Source organism: Rhinolophus sinicus, linkage group LG04, assembly GCF_036562045.2.
Source record: "Rhinolophus sinicus isolate RSC01 linkage group LG04, ASM3656204v1, whole genome shotgun sequence".
Taxonomy (NCBI): domain Eukaryota; kingdom Metazoa; phylum Chordata; class Mammalia; order Chiroptera; family Rhinolophidae; genus Rhinolophus; species Rhinolophus sinicus.
The window spans coordinates 179,632,935-179,649,779 of NC_133754.1; the positions used below are offsets into that span (position 1 = coordinate 179,632,935).

General features: G+C 49.8%; 1 protein-coding gene and 1 long non-coding RNA gene across 2 annotated transcripts in view; both read left to right on the forward strand.

Moving 5' to 3' along the window:
• The first annotated feature begins 1,428 nt into the window (after window positions 1–1,428).
• On the forward strand, window positions 1,429–2,098 carry LOC141571185 (uncharacterized). Its single transcript, XR_012495937.1, has 3 exons — window positions 1,429–1,454; window positions 1,687–1,757; window positions 1,992–2,098. It is a non-coding gene; the product is annotated as an uncharacterized LOC141571185 (long non-coding RNA).
• A 4,989-nt stretch (window positions 2,099–7,087) lies between these two features.
• NEK6 (NIMA related kinase 6) overlaps window positions 7,088–16,845 on the forward strand; it is a 79,341-nt gene continuing 69,583 nt past the window's right edge. The window contains exon 1 of the mRNA XM_019728529.2: window positions 7,088–7,246. The gene's annotated coding sequence lies outside the window, so the exon portion shown is untranslated. The remainder of the gene's footprint in view (window positions 7,247–16,845) is intronic.

Here is a 16,845-nt window from a genome sequence, read left to right on the forward strand (position 1 = left end):
CAATGATGGGTTAGCCCCTCGTTGCTCCCATTCCTGGAACAGAGGGCAGGTTTGAGGCTGTGGGTAGGGAGTGGCAGTGCCCAGACCCTGGCAAGCCCCTTCTCCCCCTTTTTATTTAAAAATTTTAATTACAATTCATTACATTCAATATTCTATTAGTTCTGGCAAGCCCCTTCTCAAAGAAAACCTAATCAAACCTTCTCGGATGCCACGTCCTGCCCTCTTCCTCCTTGCTTTCATTCCTCTTTAGCCAGTCTCCATCTAGTTCCTTCTCCCCTCACCCCCCAAGACAAGCCTAGGAAGTCCTGATGCCTGGAAAAATTACCCCCATTCCCAGAACACCAATGGTAGGGCTGAGAAACCCAACAACCAAATGCCCTTATTCAGAACACTTCCCTCACGTTTGGGACCTGGGGTTGATGGATGGATGGTATCACTGGCTCTACATCCAGGGGAATCCTTGCCTCCATCTCCTCTGAGAGCAGCCAGCCCCTCTGGTCATGCAGGGGAGGCCTCAGGCCCAGAGGAGACTCACCTTAGCCACACACTCCAGGAGTTTCTGGAAGAACGCTTTGGCCCCTCACATTCTTCCCCAAAGCCAAGGGGATGCCTGGACCCCTGGGAAATAAATATGGCCAGTGTGGGACCCTACTGACGGTTCAAAGCAGAGTGAGTTGGAACACAGATACTGGACCCATCAGATGGCTCCTTACATCGTGTTTTAGACAAATTGGTTAACCTCTCCATGCATCGATTTTCTCGTCTGTAAACATTCTCACTGGGGACACTGATGCCCATATCACAGAGCGGTGCCTGGACTATGTAAGTGCAGAACTCAGTGCCCGACTGAGGTGATCTATCTGCTGATTTATTTATTCACCTGGCCAGTTATGGCTTCATTTGACATGAATAACAAGGTGACCATATAATTTATTGTCCAATGCAGAAAACTTTCAAGAGTGAAAGGGGACGGCATTCTCAATGATGCTGGGACAGCAGGCACAATCCAGGACGGCCCTGGGCAGGCAGAGACCTCTGGTCTCACTGGGAATCTTGTGCCTTCCCTGTGCCAGGCTCCGGGCAGATGCACAGGCCCAGGCGAATCCATCACAACCTCTGCCCCAGGGGAGGGGAGAGAAGTCTCATTTAGCTCAATATCAGGAGAGAACAGGGGTCCGGAAAGCAAACCAGGGCCCAAGTCCCAGGGTTTTGTGATGAACCTCCTTCGGAGGCCAAAATAACGTTTCCACCATCCCCCTCATCACGTAGGATGGCTCTCAGCAGCCACTAACGTCGCCTCTTCCATGGGAGCATGATGGTTTTGAATGTTCGTGGGGAGACTGACAGCACCACGTCCTTTGTTGTTTTCATATCCACAGTCTCTGGGTCCCAGTTTCCTCATCTGCAAAACAAGCAGCTATCACTACCGTTGGAGTTGAGATAGTCAAGAGAAGGTACGTGAAAGGAAGTTGTTGGTGCTCATTACGAGTCAGTAAGATTTGAATCTGTTTTTTGAAACGGCAAGTATCTGAGGGTGGTGGTGGGAGGTGGGATGTGGGGACCTCACCTCAGGCATCTCTGACTCTTGCTGGCTGCATTTGTAAAGTGAAGGTTGGAATGATAATCCCCCAAAGCCCTCCCTGCCTTAATTTAAAATGGTTAATTTGCATCACTTCCACATTCCAGGGCCTCCTGGGTGTGGATCTACCATGTCAAGCCTGTAGCACACTCAGAGTTGGTGACTGTCACTGCCAAAGGTAGGAGGAGATAACTGCTTAGCAGGTAAAGCATGAAAGGCTTACAGATGGCTTCCCTCTGGGCAGGAAGAGGTGTGACACCTTGCATTTAACCTACTGTTCTTTGTTTAGAGCCGCATCTTAGCTCCATAGACCTTCCAGCTCTAGAGCATCGTGTATAGCTTTTCGTTAAGTGTTTTCAGGAACACAAGCTCATGTGACAACCGCAATCCTGAGACTGCCCTCATTTTACAGATGAGCAAACTGAGGCCCAGAATGAAGAAGTAGATTGCCTGAACTTGCACAGCTGAGTTTTCGAGTCTCAAAGAAACTATGTCTGGCCTCTTTCAACAACCCTACAGGTACCCAGAGATGATGAATATATATATATATATATATATATATATATATATATATATATATATATATATATATATATATATTAGCTCCAAAGTCAAACCTCACAAATGAATTTGGGAGCCGTTGGAGAAATTGTTCTTCCTTGCCTGTCCAGTGTTTTCTGTTTTTCTTGTCCTTGAGGGCAGAGCCATGGCTGAAACTTCTGTTATTTCCCATAGTGCTTAGAGCAGCTCACAGAGCAGCTGCTTGCTAAACACGGATTTCATGCAAATATGTTGGAATACGATACAGTGATAGAAAAGGAAGTATCTCTGTATGGAGTGCTAGGAAGCGATCTCCAAGAAGTGAAGAAAACATAGGTGTGCAGCAGTGTGGACTGGCTGTGAATGAAGCCGTAACTGGCCAGGTGAATAAATAAATCAGCAGATAGATCACCTCAGTCGGGCACTGAGTTCTGCACTTGTGTAGTCCAGGCATCGCTCTGTGATATGGGCATCAGTGTCCCCAGTGAGAATGTATACAGATGAGAAAATCGATGCATGGAGAGGTTAACCAATTTGTCTAAAATATGATTTAAGGAGGCATCTGATGGGTCCAGTATCTTTGTCCCAAATTGCGAAAAATGAGAAAGAAAAAAAAATGCACACATGCACATATATACATACGTATGTACACATCCACATAGAACAGTGTCTGGGAGCAGAATGTCTGGCAACACCGGTTCCCTCCATGGAAAAGAAGAAGGTAGCTGGGGGCTGGGGGTGGAAAGGAAACTTTTCACCATGTACCCTTCCACACCTTTTGATTTTTGAATTGTGGGGAAGTATTATCTTTTAAAAAAATAAATTAAATTAATATTTTAAAAAGCAAAATAGCTAAAAAGGAGGTTGACTGTTTTAAAAAACGAGCCCTGTGATGACATGGAGGGGACTGATGCTTTTTGCATTCCCTGTCCTTACCAAAATGCTCAGTTGATTTCCCAGCATGCACTGAGCAATGGGAAAATCCTAGAAGGTCAAGGTCTACCGGACTTTGGGAGACTCACTCCGATTTACCAGTCGGGAAACTGGCCCAGGGTCACACAGGGAGTGAGTGGCAGAGCTGGGGTGGGAGGGAGTCCTGAGCCCAGCAAGCTGGGTTTGCTCCTCCTGCAAAGCCCCATAAACTCTTGTGAAAGTTCTTGTTCGGATGCAAAGCCATCAGGATGTGGAGAAAGCCCCAAAGACAAGAGGCCTCCGTTTCATATTGGACATAATGTAAAATCTGAGTCCCTCAATGCAGTGACCTTTGCAAACAACCAGGGTGACCCTAAAATTGATTATCCAAATCAAGACACTTTTGGAGTGAAAGGGATGCTCTTAATATTCACAGTCAGACGATAAGCACAAAGGAGGCTTCCTGAGAAAACCAAGATTATCCTCTCACTAAGGTGCCCATCATCAGAAAGCTGGCAGGATGACATTTTGGACAAAGGGCCTTCAAAGGAACGTGGTGTGATTCTAGCACTTCATGCCCAACCTTCTCCTCCCTAACCCTTTCCCCTAAAACACTGACGATAATATAGGCTTTGGGTAAACCCGGGTTCAAATCCTGACTATGTTCAAACCACTTTACTTCTCTGAGCCTCAGGTCCTTCATGTGTAAAACTGAAATCACGACCCCCTCTCAAGGGACACTGTGAGAATGAAATCTCTCACTGAGAGACGGGCACAGAGAAAGCACCCAGTGAGAGTGGTTTCTCTTCTCCCAATGCAGAGAAATAATGAAATGACACAGGCTTAATCCTGAAACTCTCAGGGATGAGCAGAGAGAGCCTTTCTCCCATATCAGATTCATAAATGCCACTGTGGGAGGAAGAACGTCAGGCACCGTGCGCAGGGAGATGGTGATTCTAATTCTGGGAGTCATTTTGCAAAGCACCTCTTCACGGTGACTCATTTGGGGACTCGCTGAAATATCCTTTGAGTTAAAAACAAAAGTTGAGTGGGGCACCGGTTGCTCTGAACCTTTTCCCTCCACCCTTTGCCCCAGCCAGGGTCGTGGGGGCAGTGTGGGGAATTTGGAGGGTCTCTGGGTGGAATTTAATATGATTTTTCCCAGCATGTCACCAGGGGCTGGGACCAGGCCACAGGGAAGAGAGTAGGGGCAGGGAGGAAGAAGGCCAGGAAAATGGGGTGAAGACTTTTCCCCTCCCCCCAAGTCCTGCTGTTGAACCCTCCTGTCTCTAGCAGCTTACAGCAAATGTCCCACCCCCGCCTGTTCATGAATTGTAGTCCAAAAGGGAGGGAAGCAGGGTGGACAGGACTTCATTATTCCCCTCACACTCAGCAGCAGCCATCAGCTGGCCTGCAGCCAGACCCGTCTCTGCTGACTGTGGCTGGCTGTGTGAACTGGGGCACGTTGCTTGACCTCTCTGAGCCTCAATTTCCTAACTGGAAAATGAGGACCTTAGGAGTGCCTATCACAGAGACTATGTGTGGGGGCTCCAGTGCTTCTCTTCCCAAAGGTCTGGTGCTGCTCCCATTTCCTTCAAAGGGGAGTTTCAGGTTCTTGCTCTGTAGGTCATGCGCCATGGTGGCTCTGGGATCATGTGACCTGTCCTACACACAGAAGGCCTCCAGTTACTTCCCCTACTCTCTCATACAGGCCTCTGATCAAATGTCGCTTCATCTAGGAGGCCTTCTCTTGCACCCACTACTCCTTCCCTGCTTAATTTTCTCCACCAAACTTACCCTCAAATGCCAGATATTTTTCTCCACCACCAACCCCCAAACTGTTCTGATGTGGAATTAACCCCTGGTCATTTGCAGAAGGTGAAAGCATTCACACAAGGCTCTACAGAGTGGGAGAGCAAAGAAAGGTTTTATTAAAGGTCGGGCAGAGAGAATGCCCATGGCACTGTCTAAAGATGATGGCTGCCGCGGGTAGAGAAACACTGGCAGGGATGGGGGCAGGGGGAGCAGGGGCGGGGTGCGCCGGGGGCAGAGTCTGATAAGGACAGCTGCACTAACTTCAGGTTAGCTTTTTCTTATATAAGAAAGGGGGAGTCGGTCAGGCAGGTTTGAGAGCTGACATGGCTTCCTGGGGTCTGGTCTGTTTTGAAGACGATGTTATCTTCGGACTCTGGACTTGGCCTCGGGCACCGCGGCCTGGGACTCTGCGTCACCAGTAAAAACTGCAAGGGAGTTATAAATTGGATTCCGGTATCCGGGCGCCTGAGGATTAAGAAATTGCTCTTTTCAGGTTAGGATATTGTTAATTAACGAGGTTTGGGTAGCCTTGAGAAAGGGAACAAACAGAGTTCTTCAATTAATCAGGGAGGGGAGAAATAAAAAGAAAACAGGTGAATATCAGGATGGATCTAACTACAAACAAACTAAGTCTAATTACAGGTAGCTAGATAGCGAGCTACGTGGTGAGTTAAACTGCAAATGAGCTAAGTCTAACTATGTTACTGATTCACCCTTATACAGCCCACCTCCAGACTGAAGATATATTTTGTTCACGACGACTGTATCCCAGTGCCTAGAATAGTTACAGACCCGTAGGAGGTGCTCAGGTGATCGTTCACCTGAATAAACTGATGTTTGCTGCATGACCATAGTAGACATCACAGGCCGCTAGTAACACGGCAACACTGTCTCATCCCTTCTAGCTCTTTCTGTTATTTTTTGTAGTATTTGTTTCTTATAGTTAACTCTGCAGTATATTTGACATTTAGTGTAAGGTGTATCATATGAGGTGAGGTTGTAAACAGATCCCTAACTAAATGGCTAACCAATTTACAGAAGGATCCATTTCATGCCTGTTGGTTAGTGGAGGGGCTGGGATTGGGCTGGCTCCTCTGAACCAGCTGCTGCCTGGTCAACCCCTTCTTCTACCAGCAGCCCAGAGCTATGCTATTCTTGAGGTTGGGACTGTCTAGGCAAAGGCACTGAAATGAGACCATCTGTGGTCCAGCTCCTAGCTTAATCATTTACCAGCTGGGTGGCTTTGGGCAAGAGAATTTGCTTTCTAAGCTTCAGTTCCAAGCCACATTTACCCCATCTGTAAAATGGGCACAAAAGTAGCATAATGCCTCCTTCATAGAATGGCTGTAGGACAGAACACCACAAGGCTGGCAGAGCGTGCAGACTCAAGTCTGGCATACAGTGGGTGTTCAGCTGTTGTCAGCATTATAGATCATAGCCAGTTGAAGCTAGTTCACTCACTGGGCAAACAAGGCCCAGCAGGCATCACCCCCGTGCCCAAGCTGGGCAGCTGGCAGGCAGTCAGTGTCAGTCCCTGGTTCCCACCCTCCTGGGAGACACAGCACAGTTTTGTATGTGGAGAAGCAGCAAGTGTGGAAACAGGAACTGTACCAGCCAGGAGCTGCCCCTGAGGAAGTGAAGCAGGGAACTAAGCTGCTGCCTTTGGGCCCCCATGGAGACTGTCTCCTTAGAGGAGATGTTAAGCATTTATTAGTAGAGTCTTATTTCTTCCAGAAACTTCTGCACATAGCCTCTTACTGGTCTTGGGGTCCACAGGAAGTGGGGAGCTCCAGATGAGGAGTGCTGGCCCTTGGAAGGCAGGGAGCAGCGCCCTCACCACATCTAGATACCCTTGGAGCCCCACATTCAGCAGGAGCAAATTAAGCGCGTGTTTGGCCAATTTCAGGCTGCCGTGGGAGCAATGTTAAGTGAGGGGTACCCAAGAATGCGTGGGAGGGGGTCCATGGGGTTGACTGACTGCAGACCCTAAGCCTAAGTGTCTAGAGCCCTAGAAGAGGCGGCGATAGATGCTGGGCCTGACCCGCTGTGTGAGTTCGGGCCTCAGTGTCCCTATCTTTGAAATGGGAGAAAAGCCTGAGCTGAGCGGGTCACTCGCCATCCAAACGGCTTGGGGGAGTGGAAGGATCGGGCGTGGTGAGGGAGCAGCCGGGACGCCCCCCAGCCTGCGTGGCGGCAGCGCGCACGAGCGCAGGGGGCGGCGCGGCCCCGCGGCGGGGAGGGGCGGGAGCGCGCGCGCGCGGGCCCGCGCAGGCGGCGGAACCGAGCGGACGAGCGTGCGGCTGCGGCGCCGCCAACTCTTGTGGGACCCACCGATCCGACCGGCCGCCCGTCGTCCCGTGCGCGGGTCCTCCCGCCTGCAGCCGAGTCCGCCGCGCGCCGGTGAGTGGCCTGGAGCCGGGGCTGGGCTGGATCGGGCCCTTGGCCCGAGGAAGGGGCGGGGGCCGGGCCGTGGGGCCGTCACCCACACTCGAGCCGAGGGGGGCGCGCATGCTCGCACGCGCGATCCCGAGGCTCGGCGGGTAGAGCAGGAAGGTGTGTACGCCTGAGGTCGGGCCGCGTGTAAAGTGCAAGTCTGAGTGTGTCCGCGGCCGTGTGCCCGAGCGTGCGTGGTTGGTGTACCCATCTGTCCCTCAGGCAGTGTTCGCAGGGGTGTCTGTATGTGCTTGTGGCGGAGTTGGTGCGTGTGCACATTGGAGTGCCAAGTTGTGTGGTTTGGAGTGAATGAGTGGGGGAAATGGGCATGGCTCCCACTTATCCATTTATTGGGTGTTTACTATGTGCCAAGGAGTGTGCCCAGTACTTCATCTGAGCTCTCACTTTTGTGACTGAGTCTGTGGATTCAGGGAGTACACGTGCATGACTGTTCATAAGTGATTTGTGTGTGCATTCATGAGCCAGCGAGGACAAAAGTGTACATGTGTGGATATGAGCTTGTGATTAGTGCACAGGAGTACGCGAATTATGTTTATTGGAGCCCATGGAGAGAACCAGGCCTGGTGTGGATACCCAGTGGGTGCCCGACCTTGTTTGATAAAATAAGGGGCTGGAGGTTAGACCTGCAGAGTCTGGTTGGATCTGGCAGAGGGGTCAGCTTCAGAGCCACGACTTAGCAGGGCTACTGGCAGGACCCTCTCTGGGGCTCCAAGACAAGCAGATGACCCAGGCTGTGGTGGGCCTGACACTAGAGGACTTGTGTTCTGTTCTCCCTACATACCCTCCTGGGTCCCCTGACTCTGTTTTTACTCCTCTCTCGCCCTGGCTAATTTTAACCTTTTCTCTTGGTCTGGGGTGGGAGGGCCTGGAGAGACTAAGGGTATGGGGACACTTGTCTGTGTGTCTGGGAGTCTCTCTCTGCTTACCTTGCTAAGTAGATGGCTATTCATCTGATTTATTTGTATTGGGCCTGGGCCCCCATGAGTCCCCAAGACTAATTGGTCACAGCAGGCTTGAGACACTGTCTTCCAAGGTCTGTCCTCACAGTTTTGACTGACAGTTTTTTTGCGCTTTATAAATGTTGAAAATCTGTGCTGTCGAAAGTTTTAATTGCTTTAAGACAAACTTCAGAAACTCTGGGGCTCCCTCATTCCCCTGAATTGTCAAAATTCAGCCTGACTTTCTGAGGGAAAAATGTCGTCTTCGGAGCACCGTGTGAGCACAGAGGAACCTTGAAGTCACAGTTAAAAGCCATGGCGTTAATGGAAGAAGAATTTCATTGAAAGGGATGCAGAGCCGGCTGGAAGTGCCTGTTTCCAGCGCAACAGCTTACTGAGTGAACTTTGGACGTCTTCTTTTAGCAAACAAAACCTGGAAGGAAACAAAAAAGACCCACATTCTTATTCTTTTTTGTCCTAAAAAATGAAAAAAACACCTTCTGGGTTTGCTGGAAATGCTGCCTGCCCTTCCCCCACCAGGGCCAGGGCCAGGCCCTCCCTTGATCCCCCACCCCCAAATAAAATATGCCTGTGGGGAGCTGTGGATGAGTCACTGCCTGGCAGAGAGCCCCACGGGCAAACATTTGGGAAGGTTCTTGCCTAACTTCCCAGAAGAAAGGCCCAGGATTTAAAATGGTCCCTGTGGTTTGTCAGCCCCTGCCGTCCCGTCTGCTTCGGAAATGACTAAAAAGTAGTTTCTATCTCCACAAACTAAAATCTCAGACTGAAGCAGTGGCCTAGGTCCATTTAGGTTTAGGACTGTTCAGGTTTCAAGAAACAGAGCTCCTGGCTTTGCCAGGTGGCACTTCTGGTGGCTAGGAGCGAGGAAGAAGCAGGGACCAGGGAAAGGAAGTCACATTTATGCAGCATCCCCTGTGTATCCATAATCCCAATAGTCATGCTGCGGAGAATGGCTTTTGGGTTTATACGCACAAGGAAACTGAGGCTCAGAGAAGTCAATCCCGTGGCCTGGGACCGCTGAGGGAAGTGGAGGCAGAATCCTGTCTGACTTCGAGCCTGTCCTCTTTCCATTACACCAGAGGTGTGACATTTATTTGCCTTCAGAGGTGCAGACTGGGTGCTGAGTGCTTTAACACACATCCATTCATTTAATTTTTCCTGTGAGCTAGGTGGTTATTATCATCTCCACTTTACAGATGAGAAAACTGAGGCTCAGAGAGATGAAAGTAACATAACTAGTGTTACTAGTACAACTAGCAGCCACTGTGTATTGAGGGTACACCATGTGCCAGCCAGGGTACGTTTAGTACCTTATTTCACTGAATCCACTCACCAGCACCGTGAGATGGGAACTCTCATGGTGCTCTTCTACAGATGAGGAACCTGGGTCACAAAGAGATTAAATAATGTGCTGAAGATCATGTGCTAATACGCGATTTGAACCAAGACTTGACTGGGTAGAGCTCAGTCTTCCCAATGAACCTGGAAAGTGACAGTCACTGTATACGTGTATGTACCGTGTCTGGTCCAGGGCTAAGGTCCAGGATTGTTATCCTGATCTTACAGAGAGAAACATGAAGACTCCAGGCGGTTAAGTAACTTGGGCAGGGTCATAAACCGGCAAATGGCAGTCAGGATCCAAACCCACGGCTCTGATTCCTGAGTTGAAGTTCTTAACCTTAAACCAGGCCTGCCTTTGTCCTGCTTTTCTCTTCTCATGTGCTGAAAAACAAGTGGATGAAGACACGCCAGATTCCCGTGGGGCTGGGTTCCTCGCTGGGCTCCAGCCTTCTGGGACAGGTCTTGCTGAAGGCTGGCCCTCCTTCCTTGTCCACTGTTGTCACTCTGGCGCCAGTGACCAACGCCCAGGGCCAGAGCTGTCAGATAGAAAGGGCGGCAGTTCACATTTTTTTCTTTCCTCTCTAAGTGCCCAAGATTGGTTTCAGAAGGGAAGTGTCAAAACAATTGTCACAAAGAGAAGAATTCCCTTCCTCTTCTTGGGTCAGACCAAGCAAGAAGGTGGAGAATGGAGGACCCTGGTGAGTCATCCGAGATTAAGTATAGTTGGCACCTCCGCCGGGCTTGTGTGGGGAAGAAGCAAGCTGGGACACTGCCCTCCGGAAGAGCCCAGCCTTCTGACCCCTGATGATGGAGAATTACCTCCAAGGGGCCTGACTCCCAATTCTGAACAGGATCATTTCCATGTAGTCTTCTTGTCATTTGCCATTTCAATCCTGCGCTTGTCTCCCTCGTTCATTTCCATTTATATCATGGTTTATACTACACTGTACTTGAATGTTGTGTGTGCAGACCCGTGCGCTTTGGGGTTTGTGGTGCCCTGCAAGTGTCCTGTGGTGTCGAAAGGAAAAGGTATTTCTCTTCCTTCCGAGTATGTTCTGCAAATTGATGAACATTTGCAAATTGCTTTGAGATGCGTTAATTTAAGGTGTGAAATAATAGATCTTGTGCGAAGGCTCAGCCACATTTCTGGCATTGATGGATTTCTCTCCCGTCTGGCCTGTGATTTGGGGAGGTAAAAATAGTCCTTGTTTCTACATTTTTATCTTTTTTTTTTTTTCTGACGTCATTCTTAGGAAGCAGTGTGCATATTGCCATGGACCTTTTCTTGGCCATCACCCCAGATGGCGGCCAGAATGTGGAGCTCTGGGAAACAAAAGGGCTCCTGGGGTAGAGGAGTCATCTGGGGAGGTCTGGGCACCCTCTGAATGTCTGTGAAATTGCTTGGAAATAAGCTGGTGGCGGATGGCCAGGCTTGGCCAAAGACCCTCAGTGGCTTTTTGGTATTTGTCCATCTTCTTATTTCTGACTCTTGGGTAGTGACAAGATAGCCTGTTGGGAAAACGTTAGTTTAAAAAGACAAAAATCAGGCCAGTGGCTTCACCCATTCCTGTTGGAGTTGGGTGACATACACACAGTCCCTTTGGCCAAAACGGAATTAGACCAACAGCCTTTTCAGACTCGACTCCCAGACAGGAGCTGACATTGGGGCAGAACGGTAGGTGGTGTAATTTCCTGTGACGTTCAAGTTGGGAACTTGAACTTGGAGTGTGATCTAGCATTTTGACATCTGTCCCTCTAACAGGACTTGCTTGTGTAGAAACAGGCCCACATACACAGCCTCTTCTGCTGTCTCCAATTCTGGATTTTTCCACAGACAACTTCTTAGTTGTTCTGGTGGCAAAGGACTGGTCTTCTAGTCAGGCCTTCTTGGCACCCACTGGCAGGGTCACTGCACCCCTCCAAACCCAACTGGCTACAGTGGCTGGCTCTGTCTGGGGGGTGAAGGAGGGGCCAACAGAACTGAAAGGTGACACAGCCAGGGTCTGAAGTGCATTCAGTTCCAACAGCCTTGATTTGCACGGAGCCATTCTTTCTTTCTCTTAGACATCTGCATGATGGTGACCTCATAGAAAAGAAAAAGGGGCTTTATGTAGGAATTCCGCAGAGTGTGAAGGAATTCTGACAAGGGAAGGGGGAGGGAAGCTGCCATTCAGAACCTGCAGTGCCTGCATTTTCCCGGAGTTGTTTAACCTTCACACTTCAAAATTGGGCTGGGGGAAGGGGCAATGCTTGACCCCAGTGCGCAGGAGGGCCATTTAAGGAGAACTTCCTGAGCCGAGGCTACTGGGTTGAGTCCCCCAGACCCTTCTCCATGCACGTGTGCGGCAGAGTTGGAATTTGTCTCCAAAGCCTGCCCTCTCTATTCCTTGTTGTCCCCAAAGTCTTTGAAAAGGGAGTTACTTTACAAACGACCTTCAGCTCTGAACAGTCCAAGCTGCAGATGAGGAATTCAGTTGGCTCACAATCCAGAGAAGAAAACGGAAACTGAGGCCCAGGGAGGGGAAGGCACTCACCCACACTCACTTTTAAGAACTTGAGCTTTAGGACCAAAATGAGTGATGTCAGAGCCCCAGGTCTGCCACTCGTGAGCAAGTCATTCACCTCTTAGAGCCTCAGTTTCCTCATCTGGAAAGCAGGGACAATATTATGACCTCATAAAGTTTAAGGGAAGAACTAAATAAAATAATGCATGTAAAACGCACAGCATGTGGGTTGTACCTTGTAAATGCCTAACGCTACCTTCTTGAGTTTTTATGAAAGACGTAGAAACTAATTACTAAGGACCTGCCCAGGGTCACACAGCCAGGAAGGTTGTCCCTTGTCGAGAGCATCTCAGTACCCCTGCACACTGAGGCCCTAAACAAGGCTGAAAAGGGTGTCGGGAGGCCCCCTCCAGGTGCCACTGAAACACTTTTCTGTGATCAGTGACCCTCAGAGTTGATGGGGAGGAGACAGCAGCAATTTGGAAAGAGGCAAGATTTAAATGTTAGATGGCACTGGGTATCTTAGAAAAATGTTCAGAAATCAGTATTTTTTTGTTCCTCTCCACCCACCCCCACAAGGCGAGGGAAGTAAAGCCTTATAAGTTTCTGGTGCGTCCTCTTGGAGTTGGAGGGTCTCGGGAGGCCCCGAGAGCTGTGTCAGCCACAGTGTGTTATTAAGCAAGGCAGATGTTGTGTTAATTATTTACACAGCGTCAGCCCCATTAGACGTCTGTGCTGACAGAAGCGGCTGTCATAGATGGAGGGGGGCAGGGGGACGGGTAGTTCTTGGTCAGAGGTGAGCTAGCAGCCCTGTCCCTCCACAGAGTCCTCATGGAGGGTACGCACAGTGAGGCCTGAGGGAATCCACGCGTATTTGGCATGGAATAAGCCATTTGGGGTTCCCTCGGGCTGGCTTGTTTTCCCTGAGGGTAAGGAGAGATCCTTGTTCCCTGGAAGAGGCCAGCTCTTCACACCCGAGACCCTGCTGTGGTGTGTGTGATGAGGGCAGAGCACCAACAGGCTCTGGAGATCTTTGCATCCAGCGCCTCCATTCCCAGTAGTCACCCAGCAGGCAAGTACTTCATGTGGGCCCAGCCTCCACTTCCTCATCTGGAAAATGGGCCATTAACACCAGGCTCAAGGCCCTTGGCTCTCGGGCACCGTTTGGGGTGATTTGCCTTAGAACTCCAACTGTAGGATTAGAATTCTGAAAAGACAGGGCCTGGGATCAGAGCCTTCCCTGAAAAGCTACTATGAATGAGGGACGTGAGTTCCAGGCTGGGGGGTTTCAGGGGGGACCTACTACTTCCTTCAGCCACAGTGCTTCTCCTGTCATCTGTTTTACATGAGGAGGTTTTACACAAGAGTCATTTTAAGAAAAGGTTCTTACATGAAAATATCCAGAATCTATAAATCCATAGAGACTGAAAGCAGGTTGGTAGGTATCAGGCTGAGGAGAGGGGAGGATGGGGAGCAACTGCATAATGTGTGGGTACAGGGTCTCCTTCTGGGGTGATGCAAATGTTTCAGAACTAGACAGAGATGACAGTTGCACAACATTGTGAATGTGCTAAATGCCACTGAATAGTTCACTTTAAAGTGGTTAATTTTATGTTACGTGGAAAATTTTTATAAGAAAACGTTCTGATGCTTAAAAATAAAAGCGTGAAAGCCTCTCACTTTCCAGATGGGGAGACTGAGGTCTCCCGTACAGTCCATGGCTGCTCTGTGGCTTAAATCAGATCACTCTGCCCACTTTCAGGCCAAGGCTCTGGTCGTGGCACCTGAGCCTGGGCTGGAGGTGAAAAGTTCGATGCAGAAATACAGACCATTCAGTGTTGTGTGGGTTGACTGGACTCTTATTTTGTTAACCAAATAGGCCCAGCCTGGCTGGTATGTGGCCTTCCTTTCACTCATTCATTCAAGAAACACCTCCCAACATTCTGGGTCAGCCATTATGCTGGGAGCTGGCACAGAGACCCTCTAATGGCCACGCCCCTGGGCCTCTCACCACCTGGTGGGGACTCAAGTTGTGTCATGAATCCCTTGAAGGTGCTTGTGAACAATTTGCAGTAGGGATCTTTTGGGACTCACTCTCTGGGGAAGTGGGAGGGCTCCCAGGAAGGAGGGATAGCTGAGCCAAAGACCTGATTTGCCAGGCCGGGTGTCTGTCAGGAGGACCGGAGGCCTGAGAGGGAGAGGGTGAAGGGCAGAGAGACCACAGAATGTGTGTGTGTGTGTGTCTGTGTCTGTATGGCGGTTTGCTGGGAGCAGAACTGGGGGCATGGGCTGTGGGCATACCCCAAGCAGTGTAAAGCCAGTAACTTCCTGCCACTTCCTTAGCCTTTGAGCCCTTCAATAGATCCTTTGTACCAGCATTTACCATATGTTACATTGTATTCTAACCCTTTAGGTGGACTAACTCACTTCATCCTCTGAGCATTTCTGTGATATATGCCCATTTTATGGACAGAGAAACAGAGACAGAGAATCCAGGACACATGGTGCTTAAATACCATTTGCTTGAGTGCTGTGAGGAGCCCGCAGTACAGGGCCTGCTCTGAAGAGTCGGAGGGCAGAGGCTGCCATCTGAAAGTGTCCATTGTGTAGACTATGAGTCGGTGGCCAGGCCCGGGGCCGGGGAGAGGGCCTCCTAGATAACTGGAGGGAACAGCATGAGCCATGGTACCGTGGTAGGCCACAGAGCATTTGTCTTGTCTCAGAGAAGGCCCCGGGGGCTCAGCCACAGAAAACGGGCAGACGGTGGGCAGAAGGCTGCTGAGGCCCACTGGGATCTGGGGGAGATTCGGTGTTCATTACAACAGCAGCCCCAAGGGCCCCTGCTACTTCTGCAACCTCGCTTCTCAGCAGCCTCCCCTTCACTCATTCTCCTCCAGCCAGGCAGCCTCCTTACCTTTCCTCACATATGCCCAGCATACTCTCGCCTCCCCCAGTATTCCCATGACTTGCTCCTAGCCTACATTTAGGGCACCACAAAAGTTCCTACTCCAAAGAGACCCCACCCTGTCAAAATTAGTCCCTTACCTCTTCACTCTCCATTCCCTGGCCTGGCTTTATTTTTCTTCAGGGCCCTAACTCCTCCCTGATGTATGTTTGTTATCTGCCTCCCAGACTGGAATGTAAACTCCATGAAGGTAAGACTTGGTCTGTGGACCACAGCGGTATCCTCAGTTCCCAACACCGTGCCTGGCTCATAGTAGGTGCTCAATTAGATTTATTGAATGAATGGAAAGTTTTAAGTAGGCAAGTGGAGAATGTTTGTATGGAGTTTCTGAATTTGTTAGCAAACTTTGCCCCTCCCATCGGGCAGCAAAGGGCTGAACTGTGCCTGACTGACCCTCCTCTGTGCAGAGAAGGTTTCTCAGAGAAAGACATCCTTAAATTATGCCAAGTAAGAGGAACGTAAGCCGACAAGGGCTTGTACCTCCCAGAGTTACAGGGTCTCCTTCTTTTGCCCCTTTTCTGCAGAGACCACTCATGAATGTCTCTGTCAGAGTGGCTTTGGGTTGGGGTGAGCAAGTGCCCTGTCTGAAAGCTGAATTTTCTATCAAGCACCCTTCCTTTTCCTAGAGGGCATATCTTTGGGGGTGTTGCTTAGGGAAGGAGGAGCTAAACCCTTGCAAGGCACCTCTGGGCACAGATATGGCTGTGTGGCAAATGAACGGGACCCCAGATTCCACCCAGCCCAGGCATGGGGAATCCCAGGTTGGAAGAGAAAATGATTCCCTAGCTGGTAGACCACTGGGCACCACATGGCAGACAGACAGGGAGCCGGGGAGAGGGAGCCCGCCCCTTGCATTTGGCAGGCCCAGCTGAGTCCAGACAGATGTAGTTACACCAGGATTTCAAGTGTGGACTTGGCGTGTCTGACTCAGTGGGTGTGCATTTCCTTTGTTCGTCTCCCCCAGGAATTTTAGTGGCCTTTTGTGTTTGTTTTAAATGCCAGCCTCCTCAGCTAACCCAAGAGGAAACGAGACTGGATTTTTGTCTGTGTAGAGGCCGGGGACCAGGGAGGGGGCTGCCTGCTCTTGATGGTGACAGCATGGCATTTGGAAAACAGGCTAAGAAAATACTTTTACCCCAAGCTAACAACTTTGGTTTGCACATACTTCTGTAATATCCCAAGTCTTCAGACATCAATCATCTATAGGTTAGGCACATGATAAACAGTTTCCAAACTCTCAAAAGGGCAGTGGTCTGTGAAAGCATTTTAGTGGCATTTGGGGACAGGAGAGGCATTTTGGAAAATGCTGTTTGGTCGCTGGTGTGTGAGAAGTTCCTGGATACTCGAAGGGCGTAGGGGGCAGCAGCCTTGAAATTGCACAGTGCTGAAAATGCTGGGACATCTGGTGACTGATGTGTTAATGCGAGCAATCGAGATGTTTAATTACCCAGAAAAACCCCTTTGCCTACCCACTACGGGTTCCTGGAGAGCCTTTATTTCTCAGGAGGAGGGTCTTACACAGTGTAATTCGGAGCAGTAGACAGGGAATCGTTAGCCCTCATTAATTTATTAGCTAATTAAGTGATTTATCTGGTCGTGAGTTTATTCCTACAATTGCCAGTCATCCAGCAACATTCGCTGGGTCCCACTCCGTGCCTGGCCTGGTGCAGGGCACTGGGGACAGAATGAAACAGGAGAATAAATATTACTAAATCTGTGATGGGTGCCAACCTCTTGGGTGGTGCTTTGGGCTACAGGTATGTTAATTCATTTCCA